The sequence below is a fragment of the Helianthus annuus genome, chromosome 17, assembly GCF_002127325.2.
Source record: "Helianthus annuus cultivar XRQ/B chromosome 17, HanXRQr2.0-SUNRISE, whole genome shotgun sequence".
NCBI classification, from domain to species: domain Eukaryota; kingdom Viridiplantae; phylum Streptophyta; class Magnoliopsida; order Asterales; family Asteraceae; genus Helianthus; species Helianthus annuus.
Genome location: NC_035449.2, coordinates 175183553 through 175203651, shown reverse-complemented (window position 1 = coordinate 175203651; position 20099 = coordinate 175183553). Strand labels below are relative to the sequence as shown.

The 20099-nt window shown below is 41.5% G+C and overlaps 1 long non-coding RNA gene across 8 annotated transcripts; it reads right to left on the bottom strand.

The window, feature by feature from the left end:
- Nucleotides 1–789: 789 nt before the first annotated feature.
- Nucleotides 790–5023, bottom strand: LOC110923145. Of its 8 annotated transcripts, none has more exons than XR_002583769.2 (8): nucleotides 4797–5019; nucleotides 4629–4710; nucleotides 4467–4571; nucleotides 4172–4393; nucleotides 3911–4069; nucleotides 3685–3841; nucleotides 2084–2242; nucleotides 790–1223 (listed from the first exon to the last, which is right to left on the bottom strand). It is a non-coding gene; the product is annotated as an uncharacterized LOC110923145 (long non-coding RNA). The 8 variants fall into 8 exon arrangements; XR_004885580.1 differs by having other exon boundaries at nucleotides 4467–4523; XR_002583765.2 differs by having other exon boundaries at nucleotides 4467–4549; nucleotides 4797–5017.
- Between the last annotated feature and the right edge of the window lie 15076 nt (nucleotides 5024–20099).

Below are 20099 nucleotides of genomic sequence, written 5' to 3'. Positions count from 1 at the left end.
TAAATTTTTTTGATCACACCGACTGTTTAATTTAATAACATATTTCCTCTCATCATCTGAAGTAAAATAACTTTATATGAACACAAATTTTATCATAATCACAAAATTATAAAAGTGCACTATTAAATGAGCATCACTCACCCGCGAACTTCGCGGGCCGGTCCATGTGAAGTGACAGAATATGAACACAAATATATATAACTCAAAACTGATGCAATTGACCAAAATTTGAATTCGTTATTCGAATTTGATTCAGATAAAACTTTGGGTTTTTCGACTACCAGTTGAATCATTTAACACTGATAAATTAAACAACTGACATATTAACTGCTATCAGCCTGTTAACACACTTTAGTCCTACTTATCAATATCATTTAAATAGTTGTGGGTTGTTTAAACAGGCCAGAAAACATGGCCTGTTGCTGGACCAAAATGACAAAAACTACACAACACAGCTGCAACAGTAATGGGCCAGCTAATGTGGCTTGGTTCCTTGGTCAATTAATCAATTATTATTCATCAGATGGGGACAAGAAGTACAAAAGTAATTCATGTACAAAAGTTTTAGAAGGTGTACCAGATATATATAGCGTGTCGGTATTTTACTTTAATAATCTCATTAAATTTGAATGATTTACATATTACCTTTTGAGCGCATTTGGTGTAGGGGCTTCCTGACAAAATGCGATGGGCCGAGGACTGCCATTACCGGTCTCTAACCAACCGAGGAGTCTCCGGGTACTCTTTGGTTAACATATAATAAATCCGAAAACTGAGACCCCCAGAATCTAACAATTGATTCATATGAATTTGATTCAAGTTGAGAAAGTCTACCGTATTTCAAGATAATCATGTAATAAGTTGAATAAGTCACCGTATTTCAAGATAAAATCATTTGTAAAGTAAAAGAAAGCTGAAATTGATCACATTTGTTGCCTTAATCGCTAGGGCTTGTGATGAGAAACCGGCTGCATCTGGTGAATAGCGTCGTCCCATTGATAAATCTAGGAAGGTGAAGAAGAGGTCGCGTGGGAGAAGCTATTTTTCACAAATCACAAGTAAATTTTTTTCATAAAAGTATTTTCGTGAAAATATTTTACATGATAGCAGAAACTGCACAACAATATCTCTCGCACACACTTCAAAATCATGGTTGCCCTCCAAGATCCACACGACTTTATCGTTACATTTCCTTTAGTTACCTTGCGCATATTGAATCTCACCTAAACAACATTTTTTCTTTTTATAAGATACAAAAATAGAACTAAAAACTTCACAGAGACCAATTGAGTATAAGATTTTAAAAGAACTTTTATAAACTGTGAACATGGTTCGTTTTTGTTGATTGTACCTACTTAAGCTGTTTTAATTTTGGTAGACTTTTTAAATATACCCATTTGAACCGTCAACCATGTCTTCCTTGATTGAGTTAAGTCGATCTATTCTAACCCATAATAGAAAGTCACATATTTCAAATCAAAAGTATGGAAAAGATGCAGCAAATTTTAGAGTAAATTATGTTTTTGGCCCATGTGGTTATATCACTTTTACTATATTAGCCCAAAATAAGAATTTTTAACATATCTGCCCCCTATGGTTTCTATAACTATCCATTTTGGCCCCCATGATCTCTAGACTTAGGGGCCAAAATGGTTAGTTATAGAGACCATGGGGGCATATATGTTAAAAGTTCTTATTTTGGGCTAATATAGTAAAATTGATATAACCACAGGGGCCAAAACATAATTTACTCTTTATTTTATTATAAATTACTATAGTAAAAGATGAAGCAAAGATGCTCCTAAATAAACTTCTTTTCCATACTTTATTTGTGAATAGGGATGAGCAAATGGTATCGGGTATTGGTTCGGAACGGGTACTGAATTTCCCGAACCAAATCGATTTTCGGTACCGATTCGGTAACGATATTTTGCGTTTTCGGTCCCGCTTCAGTATCCGTATTTACCAGTTTTTACTTTAAAATACAGGTCCATACTGGTGTCGAACCGTACCATACTGGGTATTTTCAGTACCACTCATCCCTACTTGTGAATGAAATGTTTATATGCATGAATAGCATTACCTCTTAAAAGATGAGCTCCTCTTTATGAGTTCACACTAAGTTTGACTGTCACGAGGCACACCACTTAAAGTCTTAAATCGCCTTCCAAGAGGGCCTTCGGTACTTCTATATATGCCAAAATGTTTAGGCAATTATGCTTTACACACATCTAACCAACTCCTGTGAATTTTCAAACTCAGCAACATATCCATATCAACAACTAAAACAAATATGTTAATATAGCTTTAACTATATGTAATATAATTAATATTCTAAAGCAAACAGGGAGGCACCGAGGAGGCGCTGGAACACTACAACAAACCAACTAATCATACCGAAAATCTTGAACATTAAATGATTACCGGAAATAGAACATAAAGCAAACAGGGAGGCGCCAAGTAGGTGCTAGAATACTGCAGCAAAGCAACTAATTATGCAAAAAATCTCGAACATTAAATGATATACCGGAAATATGCTCTTGCGTCGAAATGAACGGTGCTTGAATTACCACTACTTATAGTCTTTGATAAACTAAAACCTACACTATCAAAAGAGATGTTGATGTCCACTTTCCTACGTTTTTTTAAATAACTTTATTAACAAAAAAGGCACATAAAATCCATGACAGAGTGTTATACACATAAAAACATTGAAGCTTAGCTTAAATCATAAAAAGCTAGGCTTTTTAATATGAGTAGCATACTATTCATTTATAAAATTTACAAAATGAAAAAGAAAGAGATAAAACGATATTGTTATTGTAGCTCATTCCAACCTAAGCCATTTATAACCACTCTAAAAAAGTAACCATATCGGCTCGAACCTATTTTTAACCACTTACCAAATTAACTCATTCAGTCACCCCCCCTTCTCACAATCTATAAGCACTTGTTCAATAAAAAAACCAACTGAAGTGTGAAACACATTAATTCAACAACCACACCAAGTAAAAGAATCCAATTTAAAATTACCATATGGAAGATAAAATATATGACATTTACAAAAATAGAAACACAATTTGAAGACAGAACGGACACTAATAATAACAATAACATGAAAAAAACTCTCACAATTAGCCATATGGATAGACTCCACATGCGCTTGAAGGTTATCCAATATATATGCAAGGAAAATTAACATCAGATACACCTTTGTAATGTTATAACTACATACTCAATATCAGGAAAAGATACTTGTAAAAAAAACATACGATTAAAGAGTGTAAACTGTTCAACTCAGCTTAAATGTGGCCCTAAACTGGTAATTATGTGATGCCATTAAAGAAATAATCTCAATGCAGCTGGTATGAAACTGATTAACTGACCCAGAAATAGAACACTATAATACAAATCAGTTTCTAAATGCAAATCCAAACTCGCTACCCCTGTTGTATCATAAATTGTGATAACTTCTTGTACTTAAAGTCTCACAATATAATACTATTTGATGAGTAACTTGATATTCATATGCAACCCTTAAATAGAAATGGAAAAAAGCCTGCTTTACAACCTAAGTATGCAACCATCTAATCAAGATCCTCTCTACCCACACAAGTGCCAAAAAGACTTGGTATATGGAAGTTTATCTTTAGCAAAGACACAAGATGGAAACAATGGAACAACCTAAGAAGATCGGCCAAACCTCTTATAGACCAATGCTCAATAAGAAGTGCATCATCAGCGTACAATTTATGCTTGAAATATCAGTCATCATCGCCTCACTTAAGAATACACTTAATCGTCTGAAGTGTGGTCATTTATCGTGGCGTTAACACAATACCTGTTAATATAATGAAGTATTAGAAGTAAAGGGGTTTTGTTAAATGTGGTTGGGTCTGGTGTTACTTACATGTACTTGGGATAAGGTATGATATCATGGTCTGCACACACAAAATGATTGTTCTTGGGGTAAACCATTTTTGGGCATTTGGAACACATGTAATACCACATGTAGTAGGCAGCTATGTCCGAGATACTTGCTAGACATAAGACATGCAAAGCGAGCTTGCTGCACAATGATGTAAAAAGATGAAATTGAATACAATCTATGAAGTGATAATATTTTAACTATTATTCCATACCATAGTTGGTTCAAAGAGTGAAATGAGACCTGATTATAAAGTAATAAATTAGTGTATGTAGTTCCAGTTGTCTATGTCTCCATTAAAAAAATGACTTGTATACACATGTAAAAACTATCCATGTTGAACCTTATCAGCACACAACAGAATAAAAATAAATCATATTGAAACTCAGAGTAGTCTTTGTCAGATGGTATCTTGAAAAAGATAAGCATCCTCATGCTCTATATACGGTCATCCAACATCATTACCTACATAACACTTAAGAAGGTTAACATGGCAAGTAACTGGAACTATTTTGTGAAAAAAATTGTAGTACCAAACCTTAAATTGCTAAGAATGCTCTCAGGTAGATGGATAGATAGATAGATAGATAGATAACTGGAAACACATGGGAGGTGGAGAAACTTCAACGCAAAAACCCTAGATCTGTTAACAAACAAACGATGAACATAAATATTTCAAAACACAAAAATTGCTTGTTACCTGGATGAGAAACACTGGAATTGGAGACTTGATCAAAGATTTGATTTCATTGTGAAAGATGACGGGAGCGTTGGAAAGGATCCTTGGAGACGTAACAGAAAGGAGTCGAAATTAGTGTTTTCATATGGCTTTTTAGGATTAAGAATTAGCACAAGAGGATTTAGTTACCTTGAATAATTTTGATTGCAGATGCTTGAACCGGTCTGAAGGAAGACGAAAGGGATACCTAGGGTTTAGAAACGAATTGTTCATCCGTGTAGAAATTGTTTGACAAATTGGATTGCGAATGGTGGTTTCATTTCAAGATAATCAAAGAAGAGTATGTAATTTAGGAGTAATGGAAACGTGATTGGGGTATCTTTCCAAAAACAATTGGAGTATAAATGGTAACTCCTATCTTGACCAGCAATTCATTTGACAAACTAATAAGGTTTGGGCGGGAAAATCAAGCTGAGGTTGCACTATAACAGGACACGTGTCCCAAACCTTATTCATATATTATATATATATACATATAGATATAGATATATATATATATATATATATATATATATATATATATATATATATATATATATATATATATAGGGAGAACATCATGCGAGAACTACCTCTTATTGTAAGAACCGCGAGAACCAATGTGAACACACCAAAATTTTAGCTTGGGGGTGGGGGGGGGTTAGGGTTTTTTTAGGTTTTTTGGGGGTTTTAATTTTTAGCATTTAGCTTTGGGGGGGGGGGGGGGGTAGGTTTTTTTTTTTTTTTGGAGGGGGGGGGGGGGTAGGGGGTTAGGTTTTTTTAGCTATTTTAGGCTGTGTTCATATTGGTTCTCAAGGTTCTCACAATAAGGGTGATTCTCGCATGAGCCCCTCCCTATATATATATATATATATATATATATATATATATATATATATATATATATATATATACAGGGGATGGATCATGAGAAAACTAGTTTAAATGAGAAAACCAAAAAACTTCAGCCCCAATAGTGGTTGCATTGTTCTCGAACAACTAGGGATATTTGAGTTTCATTTGATCTTCTCGTTTCCAGGTGAACTCTAGGCCACGACGTGAGTTCAAACGAACTCGAACAAGAGGTATTATGGTGTGTTTGAGCACCTTTATGTCTTGGTCCGTGATTTCAACCGGTTCCTCGATGAAATGTAACTGTTCTTCGATAGTGAGCTCCTTCAAAGGAACTATTAGGGTCTCATCTAACAGACAGTTCTTCAAATTCGACACGTGGAAAACATTGTGAACTCCACCGAGTTCTGCTGGTAAGTTCAGTTTGTAGGCCACTTTGTCTATTCTTTCTCTGATTTCGAACGGTCCGACATACCGCGGATTGAGCTTGCCTCGTTTGCCAAAACGAACTACACCCTTCCAGGGCGAGACTTTGAGTAACACTCGATCCCCAACCTGGAACTCGATGGTTTCCTGCGCTTCTCAGCGTAACTTTTCTGACGGTCACGAGCTGCCGCCATTCGTTGTCATATCTGTGCAATCCATTCAGTAGCATCAACTACAAGTTCTGGACCTGTGATCTGACTATCACCCACCTCTGTCCAACAGAGAGGTGATCGGCATTTACGCTCGTATAATGCCTCAAAGGGAGCGGCCTGAATGCTCGTGTGGTAACTGTTATTGTATGAAAACTCCACCAAAGGGAGGTGTTTTTCCCAGTTGTTGCCGAAATCGATTACACATGCCCGCAGCATGTCTTCCAGAGTTTGAATAGTGCGCTCAGACTGCCCATCCTTCTGAGGGTGATAAGTTGTGCTCATGTGTAACCGTGAGCCAAAAGATTTGTGCATCGCTTGCCAAAGTTCTGACGTGAATCGTGCATCACAATCGAAAATGATGGAGGTTGGCACCCCGTGACTCGAAACCAATTCTTTTAAGTAAATGTCTGCTAAGGTAGAGAACTTGTCTGTTTTCTTGATAGCCAAGAAGTGTGCAGACTTTGTGAGTCGATCCACGATCACCCAAATAGTATCATTCCCACGTTGAGATCTTGGCAGGCCAGTAACAAAATCCATGGAAATTTCCTCCCATTTCCATTTTGGTATCTTTGGTTGTTGAAGTAGGCCTGATGGTTTCTGGTATTCCGTCTTGACTCTCGCACAAGTCAAACACTTGCTAACGTAAGTTGCTATGTGGGCTTTCATGCTAGGCCACCAATACGTAGTTCTGAGATCGTGGTACATTTTATCCGAACCTGGATGTACCGAGTAGCGAGACTTATGTGCTTCATCGATTACAAGTTCTCGTAAGTTGCCTTATAGTAGGACCCAGATACGCCCCGTTACATAATAGGCGCCGTCTTCCTTTTGTTCTAACCGTTGCCTCGAGCCGCGTAGGGCTTCAGCCCTGACGTTCTCTGGTTTCAATGCTTCTACCTGAGCATCTCGTATATGTGCCGGAAGACTAGACTTGATGGTAAGTTGTAATGCTCGTACGCGTCTAGCGTAGTATCTTTTCGACTGAGGGCGTCAGCCACAACATTGGCTTTTCCTGGATGGTACTTGATGGCACATTCGTAATCGTTCAAAAGTTCAACCCACCGACGTTGACGCATGTTCAATTCCTTCTGCTTGAAGATATGCTCGAGACTCCTGTGATCGGTGTAGATGGTGCACTTTGTACCGTACAGGTAATGTCTCCATATCTTAAGCGCGAAAACAACAGCTCCCAGCTCTAAATCGTGTGTAGTGTAATTTCGTTCGTGAATCTTAAGTTGGCGCGAAGCGTAGGCAGTGACCTTATCCCGTTGCATCAATACGCAACCCAGACCCTGTATTGATGCGTCGCAATAAACCACGAAATCGTCTGTGCCCTCTGGCAATGAGAGAATAGGTGCACTGCAGAGTCTATCCTTTAAGTGTTGAAAAGCTGTTTCCTGGGTATTACCCCAACGATAAGTAACACCTTTCTGTGTCAGTAGTGTAAGCGGCTGTGCAATCTTTGAGAAGTCTTTAACCTTCTGTAGTAACCTGCCAAACCTAAGAATTGGCGAATTTCTGTTGGTGTGCGAGGTGCAGGCCAGCTCTTAATCGAATCTACCTTGGATGGATCAACATGAATCCCATCCTTCTTTACCACGTGGCCTAGAAAGTGGACTTCACGAAGCCAGAAGTCACATTTCGAAAACTTGGCGTACAGCTGTTCTGATCGAAGGAGTTCCAAAATAAGTCATACATGTTGCTCGTGTTCCTCCTGACTCTTAGAATAGATCAGGATGTCGTCGATGAAAACAATGACAAACTTGTCTAGGTAAGGCTTGCACACTCTGTTCATAAGATCCAAGAAGACTGCAGGTGCGTTTGTTAACCCGAATGGCATAACTAGGAACTCGTAGTGGCCGTAGCGAGTTCTGAATGCTGTTTTGGAGACGTCCCCATCCCGGACTCTCAGTTGATGGTAGCCTTACCTCAGATCTATCTTTGAATAGTAGCTCGACCCTTGTAGCTGATCGAACAAATCATCAATACATGGCAGAGGGTAGCGATTCCTTACGGTCACCTTGTGGAGTCCGCGGTAGTCGATACACATCCTGAAGGTACCGTCCTTTTTCACAAATAACACTTGAGCTCCCCAAGGCGAAAAGCTAGGCAGAATAAAACCCTTATCCAAAAGTTCTTGTAATTGTTTGGACAGTTCTTCCAGTTCAGTTGGAGCTAAGTGTAATGGTGCACGAGCTATGGGTGTTGCTCATGGAGCTAGCTCTATCTGGAATTCGACCTGGCGATGAGGCGGTAGCCCAGGTAAATCTTCAGGAAACACTTGAGGAAAGTTGCGTACTATTGGAATATCCTCTAATCTCTTCTCTTTCGTTGATGCGTCAGTAACAAGTGCCAAAACGGCAGTGTGGACCTTTCGCAAACACTTCTGGGCCTTCAAGAAGGAAATGATGCCAACCACGGCACCACTCTTGTCGCCTTGAACTTCGAGAGGTTCTTTACCAGAACGGGGAATACGAACAATCTTCTCCTTGCATAAGATCTCTTCTTGTTGTTGGGATAACCAATCCATTCCAATGACGATGTCGAAACTACTCAGAACTATGGGAATGAGATCGATAGAGAAAGTCTGACCAGCGAGGATAAGATTACAACCCTGAAATATGTGTGTGGCCTCTAGACTTTTACCATTAGCTAACTCTACGACATGCTTGGTGTTCAAAAGTGTTGGTGCGCGTTTAAGCATTTGACTAACTTTCAAAGACATATAACTGGTATCCGCACCCGAATCAAATAATACAGTAACATAAAGGTCATCGAGAAGAAACTTACTCATCACCACATTAGGATCATTTGTTGCGTCACCCTGACCCATCACAAACGCTCGACCCCTGGCGCCATTATTTCCATCATTGTTTCCCCCGTTGTTGTTCCCATTGCCCTGATTATTGTTGTTGTTTTTCTGGTTCTGGTTTAACTGGGGGCAGTTCCGCTTGAAGTGGCCTTCAGCACCACATTGAAAACATCCCATGTTGCCTCGCTGTTGTTGTTGCTGCTGGTTTCGTGGAGTTGGTGGTTGTTGTTGCTGATTCTGATTTGCAGGTCGTGAGTTCCTGCAATCTTTAGCTTCATGGCCCATCTTCAGACACCTCTGAGAACAACCCTTGTTGCACTGGCCATTGTGGTGCCTGTTGCATGTGTTGCACCTTGGAAGGTTTCCTCGATATCCACCCTGTCTTTGATTACCAGAAAATTGCTGACCAGGGCTCTTGTAATTATCAGTCTTTCGCTGCTGTGCCTGAGACTGAGCTGTAGCTAAACCCTTGCTGGAATCCCCATCCCATTTCCGCTTGTTGTCACTAGGAGTAGCGGAAGTAGTAGCATTAGTAGCACTGATACGTTTGGGCAGCTTGTTCTGTTCCACTGCCTGATCTGTGAGACGATGAGCAAGACGAGTAATATCCTGAATAATAGCAAGGTTGGACGATGTCACATGACTTTGTATTTCTGGTACTAACCCTTTGAGATACAACTCAATTCGCTTGATAGGAGGGTCCACCATAGTTGGACACAAGATGGCCAGCTCGTTTGACCTTTTCGTATAAGCCTCAATCTCTGACCCTGTCATTTTCAGATTAAAGAATTCCACTTCCAACCTGTGGATGTCATCTCGTGTGTAGTATTCTCTCTTGATTAGTTTCTTGAAATCATTCCGAAGGGTGGCGTTGGCAGCTACCAACCCTAACATCTGAACTTGCGCATTCCACCAAGTCAGCGCAATGCCTTCGAGAGTACCAGTGGCGTACTTCACCCTGCGAGCCTCAGGGCATTCAGACATCTCAAATATGGACTTGAGCTTTTCAAACCAATGGAGGAGTCCAATTTCTCCTTCAGTTCCACTGCATGTGCTAGGACGACAGTCCATTAAAGTCTTGAAAGTGCAAACAGGTTGCTGAGCGTGTTGACCTCCTGCTTGTGCGGCTGCAAGTGCCGCAACAACTTGTTCGTTAATCAGAGCTGTCAACTGGGCTTGAGTCATGTTAATGCGTCCAGCCATGATCTTCATATCAAAGGCAACATAAGTGAGAGAGGTTCGCGAAAAATGCGATGACAGAAGAGAGTAAGCACACAAGTGTTCTCAAGCAATAGTTGTTACATTTATCTAAGCATACTATGAGCAAAGTTCTATGTAATCTAGCAAGTAGGCAATGTAAACATGAATAGTAGTACCTATAGTGTTGAGTCTTGCACGTAGAGCGAAGCGTCGTTGTGGATCGTTGAGCACTGTACAGGTTATAGTCTGGTTTTAACAAAAACTTTTTCCCCTTATTAAAACCAAGTTCACTATAACCAATGGCTCTGATACCAATCTGTCACACCCCCAAAATCCACACGCGGAGTATCACCGCATGGAGGCGTGACATGACCAGGATCAAGCCACCAATCATATTGAACAATGTAAATAGTAAATGTACTTCAACCAATAATATGAAAGGTGTTCAAAACAAAAGTATAGTATCAATGTTTAGCGGAAGCATAACTGTAAAACCCAACATAAGTAATAAGTTTGAAAAGTCATAAATGTTTAACATGGCATCCACGATCCATGTTCCACAACGACTGCTCCTCCATGTACAAGCTCCAAGAGTACCTAACGACCTGCAAGGCATGTAACAACGAGTCAACAACAAAGTTGAGCGAGTTCACAGTTGGTTGTTTAGTTATAGTATTCGTTTCGTAAATCATTTGTTCATTCTGTACAAGGTATCTTATTAATTCGTATCGCGGTCTCCCAGACATGTATGCGAAGGTTAGTAGGGGTTTCCCATGTATCCTAGACTAGTTATATTTGTATTTGTATCACGGTCTCCTAGACATGTTTGCAAAGATTAGTATTCGTATCGCGGCCTCCTAGGCATGTGTGCGAAGATTAGTGTTTGTATCGCGGCCTCCTAGGCATGTGTGCGAAGATTAGTGGGGGCTTCCCGTGCTTTACTAGTCTAGCTGTATCTATAGGTGTCCTACACCTAACGAGGTCAGTGGTACGTATTTCTGTAGTGATGTAAGTACAAGTAATCATACAATCCCATTCCCAACCCCGGGAATCCCATGCCTTGGTAGGAGTGTGAACTCACCTTGGTTTGCTCGGTGTGCTAAACTATGCTCACAAGAAATTAGTCAAGTCCTATATCAGGCACGTATTCTCAATCAATTCATGTTCGTAAAGTTTCTCATGAAATCAAAACCACACGGTATGTTTGGCAGTTGATATCATGCATCATACATCAATTAATCACATTCATACAATCCATGTTTCTCATATAGGCTTTCTCAGTTTAATCTAACAATATCATCCACTAACATATCTAACGATGTTAATGGGTTTAAACTGGATTAATACACATTGCCTAGTTCACATGCATAACAGAGTTAATCAGTAACATATCACAGTTAACACACATAACATAGTTAACATAACAGAGTTAACATAGTTAACATAACCCAGTTAATATACTTAATATAATCAACCTGCTTAACAGCATTAATACACTTAAAAGGTTTAACAGATTGGACATAACAAGGTTACTGTATTAAACTTAGACGAAATCACAACAGACGAATCAGTTATTGGTAAAATCACTTTGAGCCGAAAACACTTTGGGCCGAAATCACCTTGGGCCGAAATCTCCTTTGGACCGAAAACACTTGGGCAACGAAATCCTAAAGTGTTTTCGGCAAGGTAGTGTTTTCGTGGGGGGCTTGGTTTTCGTCGATTACATCAATCAACAACATCATCAGTTACATAACAACAACCACCCTAATCAACGCTAATAGTCTTGACGGTTTCAATCAAACAAATCATTCAGTCGTATCCGTTTGTAAATCATTATTCTATCATACAGAATCATGGCAAATCTACCAAGGTGATATATGTGACACCCCAGGAAAACCAGTGAACGATGCAACCTATCTAGCTTCCTCGGTAAGTACGTACCAACTTTCGGGACGAAATTTCTTTCAAGTTGGGGATAATGTGACAACTCGAACTTTTGACATTCACTTTGTATTTAATGCACGTTGACTTTGACCATTAACTTTGACTGTGTAGTTGTTTGACTGATTGACTGGTAATCATACATGTTATGTTTTATTGAAACGTGTTATGAATGTGCACATATGTGACTTATTGTTATAAGAATATAACATGGGTTATTGTAAAACACTTAGAGTGTTTCACCAGCAAACATCTCGACGAATCAGAGTGTGATTCGCCAATGAACATACTCAATGAAACAAGCCTGTTTCGCCAAATCTAATCTCGACGAAATAGATTAGATTCGCCGAGCCCAATCTCGCCGAAAGCCCAGTAAGGGCCCATTATACTACGTAATATTATGCCGGACTCCCTACTCATTCGTGACTTTAGCAAACAGAAAACCCTAGAACACCCTTTGTGTAACGGCGACCTTGAGGCCCTAGATCAATCCCGTTCTTGCTCTCATCTATTGCGGTTAGTGTTTAATTCTTACATGATCATTAGTTGATATCCTTATAAACTGTTAATCAGAAAGTATGATCTGTTGATGTTATGCAATGCTAGACCTTATGTTGAACCTCTTGATGATTGTTGATAATGATCACTATGCATGATATTGAAAACCGTAAACACTACTCGAATTATATGGTGACATGGTGTTAAATCTGCAAATGTTTAGGGTTCAGGATGTTGTAGACTTGATTGGATTATTGATTCCTGATAGATTGATTTATGTGTCAAAAACCGTAAATTGTGTGTGTAGACTAGTTGATGTATAGTAAGGATCAATTGATGTTAACGAAAGATTTTGCCTGGTTCTGTATGATAATGATTCTGTATGATAATGATTCTGTGTGATGATGAGGTTACGGCTGTAGATGATTAGGGTTTCTGCAAATGATTGTGTAACTGCTGAACAACGTAATCGGGTCAACGTAACTGATAGTGGTTGACGAAACACACTGCTTGACGAATCTGGGCTTGACGAAATGAAAATGTGTTTCGTCAAAGACTGTCTTGACGAAATAGAAGTTTTGATTCGCCAATAGGGTAGTTGACGAAACATGTGTTTCGTCAAACATGTGTTTCGCCAACAAGTGTGATTCGCCAATTTATATGCCTTGCACAGTAACATAGTTTAACTCTGTTAAATGATAACTGGATTATTTAACTGCTGTTAAGTGTTGTACATAACTTATGTGATAACGAATACATGCTGGTACTTGTATGATTACTTATACGTGCACAACTTGGATATAAACTGATTTGAATACGTGCATACTCTAGGACGTGATTGACTTACTTTGAGAACCTACTTAGCATACCGAGTAAACCCAAGGTGAGTTCACACAGCCAAGGCATGGGGTTCCCAGGGTGGGAATGGGATTGGATTACTTTATTGTACATACTCAGTTGATAAAACCTAACGATAGAACTACGACTAGACTAGTAACACTTATTGAACTGATCTTCGCACACCTGCCAAGGGTTGGCCGCGATATTATGATTGACTTCGCACACCTGCCTTTGGAAGGCCGCGAACTGAAATATACTAATCTTCGCACACCTGCCTGGTAGGCCGCGATACAAGTAAACCTAGTCTAGAACACTTGGGAGGAACATCCCCTAATATCTTCGCACACCTGCCTGGGAGGCCGCGATGGAAATACGATACATGATATAAACGAACGAACATACTATTACTCATACCATACTATTACTGAACTGTTAACTGTGAACTCGCTCAACTCTTTGTTGACTCTCTGCTGCATGCCTTGCAGGACCTTAGGTACTTATGGAGCTTGCACTGGAGGAGAGGGTCGTTGTGGGCAATGGATCATGAATACTATGTTTAACGTTTCGAATAATTGAACTTATGATTTACTATGGGATTACATTATTATGCTTCCGCTATTGATACTATGTTTGGTTTAGAACATCAATCGGATTGGTTTGGGTTTCTTTTGAATTATCTTATTTATATTATGCTATGTTTAATATGATTGATGGCTTGATCCTGGTCGCGTCACGCCTCCAAACGGTGGTACTCCGAGTGTGGATTTTGGGGGTGTGACAGATTGGTATCAGAGCCATTGGTTATAGAGAACTTGGTTTTAATATGGGAAAGACGATTTATTAAAACCAGACTATAACCAGAACAGTGCTCTCAACGATCCACAACGACGCTTCGCTCCACGTGCAAGACTCGACATCCTAGGTAATAAGGTTTATGTTTATTACCTGCTTGCTAGAACTGCTTAGAACTTTGCTCATAGTATGCTAGATTACATCGCTTACCATACGTCGTTACATGAGAACCCTTATGTGCTTACACTCTTCTGTCATCGCTCTATTCGCGAACCTCTCTAACTCATGTTGCATTTGCTATGAAGATCATGTCTGGACGAATTAACATGACTCAAGCCCAGCTAGAGGCTCTCGTTCAAGCTCAAGTTGCTGCGGCACTTGCAGCTGCTCAAGCAGGTAGTATACCCTGCAGTATAGACTCACACTAGGATCTTTAGATCCTACATTAACTCTCGTATTTAACTTTGTCCTATTCGTACACAATAGGTCAACACGCGCAGCAGCCTGTCTGCACTTTCAAGAACTTCATAGACTGTCGTCCAAGCTCATTCAGTGGCACCGAGGGGGCAGTGGGACTCCTCCATTGGTTTGAGAAGCTAGAGTCAGTGTTTGAAATGTGCGAATGCCCCGAGGCTCGCAGGGTCAAGTATGCCACTGGTACGTTGGAAGGGATTGCGCTCACCTGGTGGAACGCGCAAGTACAGATCCTAGGGTTGGCAGCTGCTAACGCCACACCTTGGGAGGATTTCAAGGAATTGATTAAACGTGAGTACTGCACGCGGGACGACATTCACAAGCTGGAGAATGAACTATACCACTTGAAGATGACGGGGTCAGAGATTGAGGCTTACACGAAACGATCAAACGAACTGGCTATCTTATGTCCAACGATGGTGGACCCTCCAGTTAAACGCATTGAGTTATATCTCAAGGGGCTTGCGCCAGAGATTCAGAGCCACGTGACGTCGGCTAACCTCAACAATATCTAAAACATTCAGCGTCTCGCTCACCGACTCACCGATCAGGCAGTTGATCAGAACAAGCTGCCAAAACGCATCAGTGCTACCACTACTGCCACTACTACTCCAACTACTACTACTTCTGCCACACCCAGCGAGAACAAAAGAAGTGGGATGGGGATTCCAGCAAGGGATCAGTATCTGTTCAGTCCCAAACACAGCAGCGTCGCACTAACGACTACCAGAGTCCGAATCAGCAATCATCGGGCAGTCAGGGGCAAAGTGGTTATAGGGGAACTCACCCGTGGTGTAGCAGGTGCAACAAACACCACAGTGGAAGGTGTCGCAGGGAACGTTGTCAAAGATGCCTCAAGCCGGGTCATGAGGCTAAGGATTGTAGAAGCTCACGGCCAGCAAATCAGAAACCGCAACTCCCACCGCCAGCTCCACAGAACCACCAGCAGCAGCCACAACGTGGAAACCGGGGATGTTTCCAGTGTGGGGCTGAAGGCCACTACAAACGTGATTGCCCTCAACTGGACCAGAATCAGAATCGCAACAACAACAACCAGGGCAACGGGAACAATAACAACAACAACGGGGGAAACAACAACAACAATGGCAACGAAGCTCGTGGTCGTATGTTCGTGCTAGGTCGGGGTGACGCAGTGAATGATCCCAATGTGGTTATGGGTAAGTTTCTTCTCGATGATATTTATGTTACTGTCTTATTTGATTCGGGTGCTGATACAAGTTATATGTCATTGAAAATGAGTAAATTGTTAAAACGTACCCCAACACCCCTAAACACCAAACACGTCGTAGAGTTAGCAAATGGTAAAAGTGTAGAAGCGGCACATGTAATCAAGGGTTGTAGCATCGTTTTAGCTGGTCAGACTTTCTCGATTGATCTTATACCCATAGTTTTGGGTAGTTTCGACGTCGTTATCTGTATGGATTGGTTATCCCAACATATCGCAGAGATCTTATGCAAGGAAAAAGTTATTCGTATTCCTCGCTCTAGTCAGGAACCTCTCGAAGTTCAAGGCAACAAGAGTGGTGCTGTGGTTGGCATCATCTCTTTCTTAAAGGCGCAGAAATGTTTACGAAAGGGGCACACTGCAATTCTGGCACTTGTCACTGACGCATCAGCAAAGGAAAAGAAGCTGGAGGATATTCCAGTTTTACGTGACTTTCCTCAGGTGTTTCCTGAAGATTTACCTGGGTTACCGCCTCACCGCCAAGTCGAATTCCAGATTGAGTTAGCTCCTGGAGCAGCACCGATAGCCCGCGCACCGTATCGTTTAGCTCCAACCGAACTGGAAGAACTGTCGAAACAGCTACAAGAGCTCTTAGAAAAGGGCTTTATTCGTCCAAGCTCATCGCCTTGGGGAGCTCCAGTGCTTTTCGTGAAAAAGAAAAATGGCACTTTCAGGATGTGCATCGACTACCGTGAACTGAACAAGGTGACGGTGAAGAACCGTTATCCTCTTCCGCGTATAGACGACTTATTCGACCAGTTGCAGGGGTCGAGTTACTACTCCAAGATAGACTTGAGGTCAGGGTATCATCAGCTGAGAGTCTGGGGTGAGGATGTCTCAAAAACCGCTTTCAGAACTCGCTACGGTCACTACGAGTTTCTCGTCATGCCATTCGGGTTAACAAACGCGCCTGCCGTATTCATGGACCTGATGAACAGGGTGTGCAAGCCGTACTTAGACAAGTTTGTGATTGTCTTCATTGACGACATTCTGATCTACTCCAAGAGTCAGGAGGAGCACGAGCAACATCTTCGCCTTATTTTGGAACTGCTTCGGAAGGAACAGCTGTACGCTAAGTTTTCTAAATGCGACTTCTGGCTTCGTGAAGTCCACTTCTTAGGCCATGTGGTGAACAGGGATGGGATTCATGTCGATCCATCCAAGGTAGATTCGATCAGGAATTGGCCAGCACCGCGTACACCAACGGAAATACGCCAATTCTTGGGTTTGGCGGGTTATTACGGGCGATTTATTAAAGACTTCTCCAAGATCGCTCAGCCGCTCACTATGCTGACACAGAAGGGTGTCACCTACCGTTGGGGAGATTCCCAAGAAACGGCTTTTCAGTACTTAAAGGATAGGCTTTGCAGCGCGCCTATTCCCTCATTGCCAGAGGGCACGGAAGATTTTGTAGTCTACTGTGACGCGTCAATACAGGGACTCGGGTGTGTATTGATGCAACGAGATAAAGTTATTGCCTACGCTTCGCGACAACTCATGATTCACGAACGGAACTACACGACGCACGATTTAGAGCTGGGAGCTGTTGTTTTCGCACTTAAGATATGGCGACACTACCTGTACGGTACCAGGTGCACAATTTACACCGATCACAGGAGTCTCGAGCATATTCTTAAGCAAAAGGATTTGAACATGCGTCAACGAAGATGGGTTGAACTACTGAACGACTACGAATGCGCCATCAAGTATCATCCAGGCAAGGCCAATGTTGTGGCTGACGCCCTCAGTCGGAAAGACACTCTACCTAAGCGCGTGCGAGCGCTACAGCTTACTATTCAGTCCAGTCTTCCTGCGCAGATACGAGCTGCTCAGATAGAAGCTTTAAAACCCGAAAACGTCATGGCTGAAGCCTTACGTGGTTCAAGGCAACGAATGGAACAAAAGGAAGACGGTGCCTACTATGTATCGGGGCGTATTTGGGTCCCACTTTATGGCGGTCTACGAGAGGTTGTAATGGATGAAGCTCACAAGTCTCGCTACTCGGTACATCCAGGGTCGGATAAAATGTACCACGACATCAAAACAACATATTGGTGGCCTAGCATGAAGGCCCACATCGCTACTTACGTCGGCAAGTGTTTGACATGTGCAAGGGTCAAAGTGGAATATCAGAAACCCGCAGGCCTACTTCAACAACCCAGGATACCACAGTGGAAATGGGAAGAAATTTCCATGGATTTTGTTACGGGCTTACCTAGATCCCAGCGTGGGAACGATACGATATGGGTGATCGTGGATCGACTCACCAAGTCTGCACACTTCCTAGCGATAAAGGAAACGGATAAGTTCTCAACCCTCACAGACATCTATCTTAAAGAAGTAGTTTCAAGGCACGGGGTGCCCATATCCATCATTTCGGATCGGGATGCACGATTCACGTCAGAGCTGTGGCAAGCAATGCACAAATCTTTCGGCTCAAGGTTAGACATGAGCACAGCGTATCATCCTCAGACGGATGGGCAGTCTGAGCGAACAATCCAAACTCTTGAAGACATGCTTCGGGCATGTGTCATCGATTTCGGCAACGGCTGGGAAAAGCATCTCCCTTTGGTGGAGTTCTCATACAATAACAGTTATCACACCAGCATACAAGCCGCTCCATTCAAGGCATTGTACGGGCGTAAATGCCGGTCACCCCTCTGTTGGGCAGAGGTGGGGGATAGTCAGATTACGGGTCCAGAGATTGTAGTGGACGCCACAGAAAAGATTGCACAGATACGACAACGCATGGCGGCAGCACGCGACCGTCAGAAAGCCTACGCGGATAAGCGTAAAAAGCCATTGGAATTTCAGGTCGGGGACCGGGTATTACTTAAAGTTTCACCCTGGAAGGGTGTGGTACATTTTGGCAAACGGGGTAAACTAAATCCGCGATATGTCGGACCATTCGAGATTATAGAAAGAATAGGCCCAGTAGCCTACCGATTGAACCTACCAGCTGAACTCGGGGCAATTCACAATGTCTTCCACGTGTCGAATCTGAAGAAGTGCCTGTCAGATGAGACCCTTATCATTCCTTTCAAAGAACTCACTATCGACGAGCGGTTGCAGTTCGTCGAGGAACCTGTTGAAATCACGGACCGGGATGTTAAGGTCCTCAAACACAAGAGAATCCCTCTTGTTCGAGTTCGTTGGAACTCCCGACGTGGCCCAGAGTACACCTGGGAACGCGAAGACCAAATGAAAGAAAAGTATCCCCAGTTATTCGGAACCAATACAACCACTGCTGACGCTGAAGCTACTACCACGGAATTTCGGTACGAAATTACAGATCAACGGGGGGAGGATGTGACACCCCAGGAAAACCAGTGAACGATGCAACCTATCTAGCTTCCTCGGTAAGTACGTACCAAATTTCGGGACGAAATTTCTTTCAAGTTGGGGATAATGTGACAACTCGAACTTTTGACTTTCACTTTGTATTTAATGCACGTTGACTTTGACCATTAACTTTGACTGTGTAGTTGTTTGACTGATTGACTGGTAATCATACATGCTATGTTTTATTGAAACGTGTTATGAATGTGCACATATGTGACTTATTGTTATAAGAATATAACATGGGTTATTGTAAAACACTTAGAGTGTTTCACCAGCAAACATCTCGACGAATCAGAGTGTGATTCGCCAATGAAGTATGAACTCCAACTTAGAGGGCCAAAATCAGATTCAAATGTGGGTTTTGCAAATGAGAATGGAGGGGTATTTATAGATTTCATGGAACCGTTAAGATCGTTCGTCGAATAACGTGCTTTAATCTTAACCGTACACATGTGCCCATGGTTTTGTAAAACCATGGGAGCCCCTAGAAAGAGTCCATGGTATAATAAAAACCATTGAATATTAGCCCATGGTATTGCAAAACCATGGGTTAAATCCATCAAATCTCAAAAGTGGACCAAGTTCAATGTATTTGCCAGAAATTTCAAAAATGCTCCCCTCACTTGTAAAACTTGATTTTTTTTGCACTTTTATTCCCCGTTAACCCCATTTCAAGGCTCTAAAATAAACTTAAAGTATAGGGAACTTAAAATATGTTCAAAAAGATCTCGGATGTCGGTTCGTTTGGTCGTACGGTTGTGTTGTTCGGTTAATTACGATGGAAATCCTAATGAACACAAAAACGATCCAAATTACGC